This window comes from Manihot esculenta, chromosome 3, assembly GCF_001659605.2.
Source record: "Manihot esculenta cultivar AM560-2 chromosome 3, M.esculenta_v8, whole genome shotgun sequence".
NCBI classification, from domain to species: Eukaryota; Viridiplantae; Streptophyta; class Magnoliopsida; order Malpighiales; family Euphorbiaceae; genus Manihot; species Manihot esculenta.
Genome location: NC_035163.2, coordinates 6,764,181 through 6,777,785, shown reverse-complemented (window position 1 = coordinate 6,777,785; position 13,605 = coordinate 6,764,181).

The following is a 13,605-nucleotide window of genomic DNA, read 5'->3' as shown; positions in this document are numbered from 1 at the left end:
TAAAATTTTACCCAATTTATTTAAATCTTTTGATTTACAAGTAAATTAACTTACTTTTAAAAAATTTAAAATAATAATTTTCTCATTTTTAATTATAAAATATTAATTTTAATATTAAAAATGAATTATTATAATAAAAACAGAATAATTAATTTTCATTATAAATTAATTTTTAAAAAATTAATTATAATAATAAAAATAAAATAATTGATTATATTACATGCAAAAGTTTGTTTCGTTTTTTTCTTTTTTTTATATATTGATTAAATTTATAATATAATTAAACTTAATTAATAACAATATAATTATATTATTATTAATTAAATTTCTATTTGTGGCAAATTCCACGAATGTCATGTTAAACTAAAGATTTTAATCTATGGGTAACCTTTTGTTAAAGAAAACTTAAAAATAAATTTTAATTATTTAGTATTATTAAACTTAATTAGTAACAATATAATTATTTTGTTATTAACTAAATTTTTCCATTTATAGCCAGTTCGATAAATGTCACGCTCAACTAACGGCTTTGATCTATGGGCGGCCTCTCTCGGGAAAAAACATATAGATAAGTTTTAAATAATACTAATGGTAAAATAATAGATCTAATTTTTTTTTTTTTTTTACATTGCAAATATATTGCATTTTGCGTGCCCTGCTAGAGCAAGCTAAATACTGAGCTAAAAGTAAGGGATAAGAGTGTGCATAATTGAATTTAAGAAATCAAAAATTAAAAAATTGAATTATTTTAAATTTCCGATCAGAACCAATCCAATCGATATTAAATAAATATTTAAATTAAATTGATTCGATTTATATCAGTTTAATTTAATTTAATTCAATAAAAATTTAAAATTTCAATCTTTTATATAATTTTTCCTATCAATCCAATTTTACCGAAAATAAAAATCAAAGTTAAAAATATTTTCAATCCTTAGAAGAATATCAATATACAAATAATAAAATAAAAATCAATACTCAAGCAATCGAAGAGATACAAAAAAAAATCTAAAATCCTCAATTCATACTAAATATTTGTTGGTAATCAATATTAAATTCAGGAAATCAACTTATATGTAACTATTAAAATTAATCCAAATTTGCTAACATATCAACATTAAATCTAAGAAATCAATATATTTGTAACAATCAAAATTAACCCAAATTTGTTAACAATCAATCAAAGGAATCACAATTTTCAACGTGAAAACTAATTCAAGAAAGTTGAAAAAAAAAACATAATGCATAAATCCATTATGATATGCAATCTGTTAAAAAGAACTATGGAGAGGCGAGAGGATCCTTGAGCAATGAGGCGCATGGGAAAAGAAACACAAGGAAGGTGATGCGTTGTTTGAGCAGGTGACTACAGTGAGAGGATCCTCAGCTAGTGACTCCCGATGTTCGAGTAGACACAACGAAGGTAGGATCATCGAGCAGATGCAGAAGCAAAAGAGGGACCAATATATGTAAATATAAAAAAATAAAAAATGTAGGAAGAGAAGAAATTCTCATATCTTTTCTTATTGAATGATGTGTTTATACATAGGTCTATTGATGATTCTAGAAAAGAATGGAAAGAATTTGTTACAACATAATTTGTACAGTTGTTCAGTAAAGAAAAATCTAGCAAATTCTAAAAGAAATTTTCTGCCATCTTGAACGTTCTCTATCTTCTTTTAGGCTTGAGGTTTGAAACCCTTACGTGTACTTTGACCCAACGTTTACTTTTTCTCGGCCTTTTATCCAAAATGCACCATTTTTGCTATCTGATTCTTAACACTCCCCCCACAAAATGGAGATGGATTCAAACTGATAAATCCCATCTTGTCAAGTAGAGTGTTGAAGACAAAAGTACCAAGGGGTTTGATGAAAATATCGGTGAGTTATTGCCTTGAGGAAACATACAGCAGCAAAATGAACCCTTTCTCCAACTGTTTGTGGACTATATGGCAATCGATATCGATGTGCCTGGTGGGTTCTTGAAAGATCGGGTTGGTTGATATGTGGAGAGCAGCGCGATTATCACAGAGTAACTAAATCGGTAAAGGAGGTGAGATTTTAAATTCATGTAACACATTGTAAATCATTTAAGTTCGCAAAATGTAGAAGCCATGCTTCTATATTCGGCTTTCGCGGTTGATTTACTTGCTTTTTTGTTTTTCAAGAGATAAGTGAGGCCTTTAAAAACAAGCAGAAGCCCGTCAAAGCCCGTCTGATAGTCGTGCATGTCGCCCGGTCAACATCACAAAAGGCCTTGAGTTACAGATCTGTGGGAAAGTATAAGCCTCTATCAAAACTTCCTTTAAGGTACTTTAATACATGAATAGCTGCGTGTAAATGTGGTATTCTTGGATTTTGCATGTATCGAGATAATGGTTGAGTAGAGTAGGTAATGTTTGGACGTGTTAGGTTTAGATACAGAAGTTCCCCAACTAAGCATATGTACTATTCTGGGACTGTGAGTAAAGATCCTTTACCTGGATTTAACTTTGCGCCAGTAGGAAATCGGAAAGTCGTGGCTTTAACTTCGAGCAATCCAGTATATTTGAGTATATCAAAGATATATTTTCTCTGATCCAGGAAAGTTCTACATTCTAATCTAGCTATTTTGATACCCAGAAAGTATTTGGCATATCCCATATCTTTGATTGCAAAACTTGCTGTCTAGGTATTTTTTGCCTGTAAGATGCTTCCTCACAAACTTCAGTGATTAGTAAATCATCGACATAGAAAATTATAACTAGGAATTTAGAGTATTTATAATGCATAGTAAAGAGACAATGATCATATGTAGATTGAGAGAAACCATATTGCTTTAAAACACTAGTTAGTATTTTATTCCACTGCCTCTCTACCTGCTTTAACCGTTACATACTTTTAATCAATTTGCAAACTTCTCCTTCTTTTGCTTTTGTGTATCCTAGTGGTAGTATCATATAAATATCTTCATCAATATATCCATGCAAGTATGCATTATTAATCTCAAGCTGATATATTGCCCAATTCTGTGCAGTAGCAATTGCTAGGAAATTTCTAACTGTTAATAATTTAGCAACAGAAGAAAAAATGTCATGAAAGTCAATACCAGGGATTTGACTAAACCTTTGTCAACCAACCTTACCTTATACTTATCAATGGTACCATCTGGATTGTGTTTCAGCTTATATACCCATTTGGATGCAATAGGCTTTTTCCCTTTGGGTAGGTATGTGAGAAACCATGTGTGATTGTTCTCCAAAGCGTCCAATTCTCCCTGCATGACTTTTTAACCAATTTTTGTCCTCTCTGGCCTGCATATAAGACTTAGGCTCCTTGGTAATAGAAACATTAGCCACAAAATTCGCATATGAGTCGCTAAAAAATAGTGTTAGAAAGGGAAGAGAGAATGATGAAGTGGGATTATTTTCAATATAGCCACTGGATGTCTGTGTGCTTGTTGATGCAATGAAATCTGATAACTACCTTGGTCTAGCAGTAGCCCTGCTGCTTTTCCTGAAAGGGTTGGGTGATGTAGGAATTGATGTTACAAGTTATAAGGATGAATTAGGGGATGAATTAGGTGATTTTGAGGACTGTGTTGGTGATTGTTCTATGATTGTGCTTTGTAGAGGAGCTTCAATTTGTGATTTTTCATGCACTATGGGTAAAGGTGGGTAGCTATTTGAAGAGAATTTTAAATGAGGGTCAATTTTGTATGGAAAATGTGTTTCATAGAACATGACATCTCTAAATATAAAAATCCTGTTTTTAGACAAATTGTAGAGTTTGTAAGCCTTGGAACCTATTACATACCCAATAAAAACACATTTGGTGGCTCTTAGGGCAAACTTATCTTTATGTGGCTCGGTATTAGTGGCAAAACAAAGGCAACTGAAAGTCCTTAGATCTAAGTAATTTGGCAATTTTCCAAATAGGACTTCGTATTGTGTTTTCTAGTTTAGAAAACTGCTACGTAGGATATTGATTAGGTGAGTAGCTATTAAGATGGAATCCCCCTAGAATTGTTTAGGTAGCTTTGAATGAAACATGAGGGCTTAGTAGTTTGCAGTAGATGATTGTGCTTTCTTTCTACAACGCTGTTTTGTTGTGGTGTGTAGGGACTAGGGACATTTTTTTTTTTAAGAATAATTCATTTTTTCATGAATAAATCTTCACATGAATCACAAGTAAATTCACTACCATTGTCTGACCTCACAATTTTAATGGGTTTTTGGAACTGGTTTTGAACCATGGAAATGAAATCTTGTAAGGTTCTAAGGACTCTAGTTTTATCATTTAACAGAAATGTCCAAGTTGCTCTTGAATAATCATCCACAATGATTAAAACATATTGTAACATCCCAAAAAATAATAATAAATAAAAAATAAAAAGAATAAAAAAAGAAGAAGATAAATTAAAATTTAATTTAAAGACAAGTGGCTCAATGCTAACCACTTAACCAAATAAATTTTGTAAATAAAAAAAGAAAAGAAAAGACTAGAAAAAACCCATCTTCTTTATTTTTCTTCTTCTTGCCGTGAACCAAGAGGAAGACTCTCATTTCTCTATCTTTTTTTTCTACCCCAAATTTCTTTAAATTTCTACCTCCAATCAATTATCCATTTTCTCTCAACACATTTCCAAGATAGAAAGAAAAGACGAGAAATCAAAGAGAAAATTCAAGGTTGAGGGAGAATGAATAATAACTAAGTGTTGGAAAATTTAAAAGTATGTTAGGGGTTTTTGATGTAGGAATGTTTTTTATCATTTTTATGTGAATATTTACGAGAGATATTATATTAATATGGTTTATTTATTTATATTTCATGAAGAAGAAGTGAAAGGGAAGAGTGTAAACTCCAAAGGGAAAGGAAAGGAAGAATAGAAATTTTAAGTTTGTGGAACATTTTGGAAGGTTGAAGCTTTGCACTCAACTTTATTTGAATAAATTCAAGAATTTGTTAATTATGTTCTATTTGAAAATTTTACTATCTTAGTAGAACTAATCAAGTGAATAATATTTTAGTTATATTGCATAATTAAAATTTGAAGAAATGATAAACTTGATAGATAGAAAATTTTAGAATTAATATGTAATTTGACCAAAACTCAAGTTATAGACCAAGTGGAATGTCTCTACTTCTTTTATAGGAATGTAATTTGGCTAAAATATACTAACAAGAAAATTTATTAGATTAAATAAGGAATACTATTTTTTATATGTTAAACGTTGTAAATTAGTTAAATTAGGACTAAAAGAAAATTGTTAGATAAAAATAAAAATTAAAAGAAAAAGAGAAATGAAATATGGTGTAACGTAATAAATAGAAAAATATATTAGATTAGATGATAAAAAAGCAATAATAGTAGTTAATTAATTAAGGATTAAATTATGAATTTGTTATTTATGGATTTGAGTTAAATTAATAGATTTATATGATATGATAATGTTTAAAATCAGAATTGTAATATGATAAAGTATTATGGATTAAATAATTTAAAAATAAAGTATTATGGATTGAATAATTTAAAGTTACATTATATTGAAATTTTTGTCCTCATATTTAAATGTGTAAATCATTTAAAGTCGTACCTTAGTAAGTTTGGTGGGAATTATAAATTAGTTTAAGGGTGTGGCATGCCATATACAGATCTTGGAGTACTGCAATACAATTACACTGATTTTTGAGATACAATAAGATATCCTACAGGTACGGCTGATATACTCTACCGCTACAGTTATAGACTCTGCTTTTGAGCTTATTTGATATTTTGTGCTCTACAAATATAGTTGTCTTATCTGACTTAACAATCCAATTTAAATTTATAAGGGCCAAAAAGAAAATAAAAATAATAAAAATAATAAATAAATAAAAATATTAAGAGAAAATAAAATTTTTTACATGATGAGAAAAAAAACGAGATTATGAAATTCAAATCTGTATATATATGAAATAATAATATGATTTAGAATTATTTCAAATTATTTACTATATAATTTATTGTAATTTGTTTGGTTTATTGTTGATAAATAAATTTTGATTTAAATATTTTATCTAAAAAAAAGTTGAGTATCACTAAGCAATTTGCTTAGTGCGTAGGAATCTATTTTTCCTCGCGCAGGTTGTAGTTCCAAGAAGCAGTAGATCAAGATCTGCATCAATCCAATCAGAATTACATCATTAACTATCTTGGGGTATATTTTGCAAATTTTATATAAAATTGATTTTAAAAATATGGCATGTACATAAAGTTTTAGAGATGAAGTTGTATATGGTTATGAATTAGATATATTTGAAGATTTTAATTTTAGTGTAAATATTGGTTATTAGTATAAATTTTTGCATTGAGATTAATGAGACGGTTTATAAAGTGTTTGATTTGAGTTGAAATTGTATTGAGGTTGAAAGAAGTTTGGGGGTTAAGGATGAAGTTTATAGAATGTGATTTTACTATTCACATGTGGAATTAAGCTCATATTTCAGGGAAAACTCTGTTGGATTTTCGGTAAAAAAAAAAAGTCATGAATTACAAGATATAAATTAAAGAAAAAAATAAGAGAACGGACACAAAATGTGATGTCTCCGGCTCGGCTAATTAAATAACCGGATAAGGGGTGTTATACATATCTTAAACCCGAGATGGAACTTAGGCTATATGGTCCTCATAAATCAATGTGAAGCAATTCAAGTTTGTGGCTTGAAGTAATCTTGCTTTTAGTAAACATGAGACTTTATTATTTTGCCAAATGAAAAACATCACGTATATTGTCACTCAAACCTTTTACAGATAGGCTAGGAATATGCGGTAATTTAGTTTTGGATGGATGTCCAAATCTAATATGCCAAATGTCAATAGAGTTTGGGTTGGTAATATTACAAGCTTTATTTAGTAAGGGTAAGATCATTTGCATTGGGACTGTAGGTGCCTTATCCCGCTTGTATAATCCTCCTTGTAGGCTTCTAGTGGCCAATACCTTATTGGTATGAGGGTCCTGCAAAGCACAGCGGGAGTGAGTAAAGAGAATAGAAATATTTGAGTGCTTAGTGAGTTTACTGACTGAGAGCTGAGAGCAGGTTATATCTGAAGCTAGGAGCATATAGTACTTCTTTTAAGGTAATTTCTGGTTCAATAGAACATTATCAGAATATGCAATTGGTTTATTACTTCCATCAGGGAAGGTTATGGTACTTTCTTCGGCTAATTTTCTGAGATTAGAAAAAGAAGAGAGGTTGTGGCACATATGAGTTGTGGCTCCTATGTATATGACTCAGGTTCCATAATTTATATCATTCAGATTAGAAGAGTAGAAATTTGTTTTAAAATCTGCATAGCTAGCCTCATTTGCACTTGTACTGACATAGTTTCCCTTCATATATTTCAAAATTTATTGTTGGATCTGCATCATATTAGCCATGTTTGTATTCCAATCATTGTGTTTGTTATACGAGTCAAATGGAGTTTCTGCTGGTTGAGTTAAGTTGCAACAATAGCTTTGTTTTTTCTTTTCTGTTTTAACTCAATGAACCAATCAAGGTATCCATGAAACTTGAAACATGTTTCCTTGGTATGACCAAATGAATTGCAATGTGTACACATGTTGTCCTCCTTTCCTTGTAAAACTTTCTTAAAAAAACCTTTGCCAAAACCTGTCTCATTTTTTTAAACATGAACAGCAAGAGCAGTATTAAGATTATCATTAGATGTGTTAGCAACCTCCCTCTGTTTTTCAACTCTTAAAATCATAGAGTAGACACTATTAACCATCACTTGTTATATAAGATTGTTACTCGTGAACTAACGTGTAAAATGAATCAAAACATAACAATTCTTGTATAAGATTATTTATTGATTTATTAAACCATCACTTGAATAATCCATAGACATAGGTTATTTTTCATATGGATTTCTCATACGAGTCAGTTCAGTGCATTTATTCTTAAAATAAGCACCTACATATTAGTTCTAGATATCTCACATATCTAAATAAGCACTTACATATTAGTTCTAGATATCTCACATATTTCAAAAATAAGCACATACATATTAGTTCTAGATATTTCACGTATTTCAACCCATGAAATCAGTTGCTTACTCTACAAGAAAAGAACATAATATGTACTAGTCTTAACAGCTCTAATAATTATCCAATCATAATAATAATATCGACCAGGAATATTTGGAGATGTTACTCAAATGCAATATGAATTTAACAACTATAATCAAATTATAATTTTCTTTACACAGTAATGTAGTCTCATGAACTTTATTTTTACTCGGAATTCAATTAAATTAACATTAAAGATAAATAACTGTTTTTATAAAATTATATTTAAATACTTAAAATATATAAACTATAATATTCAACTGCAAGATTGGTTATAGGGTATATTACTAATAAGTTAAATTATTTACATCCTAACCTTAGAGGTAGAGAGATGAACCCACATCTAAAACTGAAGGGAAAAAGCTATCTCGTGCTTAGAATGGGTATAAAATGGTTGCATAAACACCATTAAGAGAAAAGACTCGACCTTAAAAAATAAAAACCAAGAGAAAAATTCTTAGAGAGAGATGATAAACTCTCTTTCTTAACTAAATTAGATTAAGTATATCTTTATATGTATAGTATTATTTTTTCGAAAGGTCATTTAGTCATATTGATTTTAAACCAAACTAAATTTAAAAAATTGAAAAAATGAAACCACTTAAAATTTCAAATTAAATCGAACCAATATTATCATATAACTAAATTTAATCGAATTAAAAAATATCAATTTGGTTCAATTTGATTCAATAAAAATTGAAATGAACATAAAGCACACCTACCTCAATTTCAATGTATAGTTTCAAAAAATCCAAAAATCCAAAACCTAAATTTTGAATCAATTTCAATATGCATCAATTCCAATTAATATAGCAAATATAAAAATCTCAAAGCGATAGCACAAAAATTAAATAGACTATAAGGTACAAGCATTTGTATAAACTTTCTCAAATAAAGCTTAAAGAAAAAAAAAAGCATAAACGACATTGGGATCGATAATCATTGCACTATCACTGACTAGTCGTAGGATAATTGCCTCATCATGTACTACCATAGCACCATCATGAATCACAAGTTGCGCCATCAAGAATCGACATCACAACATCTTGAGTTGCCATCGTAAGAGACTGTAATCGCCCCATCAAGAATCACCTTTGCACGTGTATATGTGGGTTCAACGGGTCATCAGGTTGGGTTCATGGTAAGAGGGCTGATCCAGGGAGGATGGCTAAATCAGGGTGTGAAAATAATGGTTTTTGATGACCGCCGGGCTTCCTTTGCCCTGAGCGAGGCCGGGCCCAAGAGGAGAACAATAGCCCAAAGCCCGTCAAGCCCTCCTTAAGCAAGATCGACCCAGCGTTTCAAGTCTCGATCCGGACACACAGGGTAGGCCAGGTCCACCATGAGCCCGGGTCCAATAAGAAGAAGTCCAATCCAGTGAAGTGATATGGAAAAGAATAGTAGGCCCAAACACCTCGCAGCCCTACCCGCATGCGCACTGGGGAGAATTAAATGGCCACCTAGCGTGGTAAGGACCTCTGACACGTCCGTACGTACGAGCCTGAGTGACATAGACAGGTAGTATGATAGCAGGAAGGGGGGCAGGTAAAAAAGGGGGGGTCTTCTCTTTCAAGGGATCGGCTTCTTTTCTCCTTCCTGGACTCCATTTTTATTTTTCTATGCAATTCTTGCCTAGATATACTACTCTTATTCATAAAATCTGACTTGAACGTCGGAGGGTCTCCACCGGGGCATCCCCGGTAGACCCCTGACTGTTTTTTTTTATTTTGCAGGTCCTTTCATCAAATAGAACATTGAGAGACCCATTTGATGGACCCATATGATGGACCAAGAAGAAAACCAGATCTATCATGATCAATCATGGAGCAGAAGGAGAAAAAAGATTTATCAAATGGCACCGTCTGTGGGAAACCGAAGGAGATCTTTTCGTCACCGGAGTTCCTAAATCCACCCATTGAGATCCACATAAAGGTATGAAAGTTTATGCGAAAAGAAAGCTGGAGATTTACAATAACCCAGCTGAATAACCTAGCTGAAAAGAAAGATCCAGCTGGTTCAAGAATATTTTGATAGTCTTTTAGATAGTTTATTTTAATATTTATTGAATTTTATTACTGCTAACTTTTTCTTTGAGATCTGACGAGGTGAAACAAAATTTCAGACCGAAATACTTGTTTATGAATATAAATTTTAATCTTTTCTGTAAAAAGAAAAAAGAATGTGTAATATGTACATTTGTTGAAGTTGTGAGGTGGCCGTGTATATATTGTCAAGGTGAGAGGGGCAGATCGGCTATAAAATCCCAGGTTAGCAAGTTAGAGAGAAAATTAATAAATGAAAAACAGGCGAGGTCAGACTAACATTTCAGGTCGGATATGGCATGAGGTCAGGTGGAACACGATTCATGGCCATCCAATTTGGTTGCAGACAACGCCCCTCAAATATCGGGGCAACCTGAAGACAATAAGAAATGATCAAATATCCAAGCAGATCAAGGTGGACGAACTCAGACTCTGCATGTCGTCCAGCTCGAAGGCAATGTGAACTGCGATACCCCGGGTCGGCATGGTCGGCATTAGTCTGTCTGACCGTCGAGAGGACGACTGATCAAGCACCACTAATAGGACCATCAATGGTTTCGCTAGCCGGAGTACCAGGACTGAAAAGAGGCTCGACAAATCCAACAATCACAGTATTATTACACGTCGAGGTCGGAACCATGTTTGAGATCGGACTCGCATTTCAGGTCGGATGGAATAATGTTGTAGAGCAGCCAGGCACGACTCATAGCCATCCAATTTGGTTGGACAATAGCGCCTCTCAAGCATCAGTGCGACAGGGATACAATGGGAAATTATCAGGAAATAGTCTTTTGGTGAGCCCTAGCCTGGTGAAACAGAGTCTTGGGGTTGACTGGAAGACGAATGAAGTTGGAGTGCGGCCACCACCTGGGCTCGCCGAAGTTGAGCGAGTCGTGCAGCACGCTAGCCAACTCGGGAACCACACATTCAGATCGACAAACAGACGAGTTTGTTAAGGCTGAGAGGTACTGGGAGGTAAGAACCCAAATTCTTTACAAATATTACAACAATGCCATCATCATCATTGAGAACTGAGATATAGAGTTAAAGTGTCTTGTGCGACATATTATTTATTGATGAATATTATTGAATTAACAACGAGCCTCCTCATTATATATGCTCTGCGCAAGCTCTTATTTTGCAGAAAGAATTCTGAATCACTGAGATGACGAAGCGACAGAAAGGCCACAGAGCTCAAATTTTGCGCAAGACCTAAAAGAGAAAAACGGCCGGGATCCCGTAAGATCTCCCGGAGCAAAAATGGCCGGCGAAGATCTCAAAAGATCTCCCGGAGCAAAAACAGCCGGCGAAGATCTCAAAAGATCTCCCGGAGCAAAAACAGCCGGCAAAGATCTCAAAGATCTCCCGGAGCAAAAACGACCGGGACCCCCAAGATCTCTCGGTGCTACAAGCAAAAACAACTCATAAGAACATAGTTCCGACCTCACATAAAAGATTGGGGCAAGGGACTATAAATGAAAAGCTAAACTCCGACCTCCCAAAGGAGCTCGAGTCATAAGGTAGAGAGACTTTGATCTCACACAACAGCCAAAAGCGCCAAAGCGCCATGCCGACCTCAAGAAGGTACTGAGGCAGAAATAAAAAATCTGAATCCGACCTCCCGAAAGAGCTCGGATTACAGGCTAATAAGACCTCGATCTCGCAAAATAGCCAGCATATATCGAAATTAAACTAAGGTGCCCCAACGCCTGTATCATGTAGCAATGCGACCTACTAACGGCCAATGCAAGGCTCGCAGCACCAAAGCGCCAAAGCACCATGCCGATCTCAAGAAAATGAGCTCGGTACTGGTAAATCCAATAGGCAGACCGAATTAAAGCGAGGCGAATCCTAAGCTAAATGTATACTAAAATACAGAACCAAACAAATAATTAGGGGCAATCATAAGAGGCCCCGACCTCGAGAATTGACTGCTAGCACTAAACCGAGCTCAACCAGCCTAGAGAGAGATCTAAGCAGCAAAGAGCCTGTAAAACGCTCAAGGATAGACAGCCCCAAAAACACTCGGGGGCAAAAAACCCAACTAACCGATACATACACGAGAGCCAAATGCTCAGATAATGCATCAAGGAGACAGGAGCAACGTAAAAAGCCAAATAAACCATTCTGAATGACCGAATGGGGCACTAGAAAGCCCTGACTCATTAGAATACGAAAGAATCGAACCGCAATATGGTCAAATCCAAAACAGATAGTCCGACCTCTTCAATCCAGGGTCGATCTACCTAGAAGCTTGGAGGAATCTTATGTTTGCACCGGCAAAGCTATAAGCCTATAAAAGAAAAGTTAAAACTGAACAAACAGTCAGTCAGACTCAAACATAGCCTTTATAAGGCTTGATGAGAAAGTAAGAAATTAAGTCCGATTTCACAGAAGAGCTCGAGGCACCAAAGTAAAGAAAACAAAATTCAGAACTCTTGAGCTCATAACACAAGCAGCATCACGGGTTCTAGGCATAAAAACCTAAGCAAAAAACAAAAATCTGAGCTCCTGGACTCGTAGCAAGTAAACAATCAAGCTGAATAAAACTAAGTACAAAAGAAACAACAGAAAACCGAGCTCCCTATATGAAAAGGCCTACCAACGCGAAACACATAAAATGATAAATGAAGACGAAGGACCGTGCTCACAGCTCAGATTAACTCACCATAAACAAACATTTAACAAGGATAACCCAGAAAGAGGAAAACGACAAAAGACCGAGCTCTCTATCCCAGTGGAGCACACAGCTCAAACCGCACTAACTGCCAGAAGGTTATCTCAAGAGGAACAAAGTATCCGAGCTCGTAACAAGAACAAGATTTAAAATTGTCTAAAGTGGGGCACTCATACAAATAAGACATTTCTCTAGGTAATATATACCCGAGCTCGCAACACTGACGAGGTCGTGAGTCAAAAACAGAAATGCCCTCATAGGAATAAGAAAAATTCGCAAGTCAGAAGCTTAACCAGACTCCGAGCTCTTAGCCCGGATCAGTTCGACTAGCAAAGTCCCAGTAGAGCCGGCCTGGTCCATCAAGTAAGTAAAATTGACAAAACCAGAAGACCGTTTGAGTCGAAAATAATGACGAGGCATAGGCCGAGATAAAATATCATTCATCATCAAATACACATCTCCAGATCGCCATACATTCAAACATCAAAATAGAAAGACAAAGAAATAAAAAGGCAAGGAAAAAAACGCTTTTGACGGGAGCAGTTCTCGGGCCATGCGGTCATATATAGAATCCAAGGATTTACCCCCTCGACACCCATGTAATAACTACCGAGGAGGTAAATGGGCAATTGATGACCGCCGGGCTTCCTTTGCCCTGAGCGAGGCCGGGCCCAAGAGGAGAACAATAGCCCAAAGCCCGTCAAGCCCTCCTTAAGCAAGATCGACTCAGCGTTTCAAGTCTCGACCCGGACACACGGGGTAGGCCAGGTCCACCATGAGCCCGGGTCCAATAAGA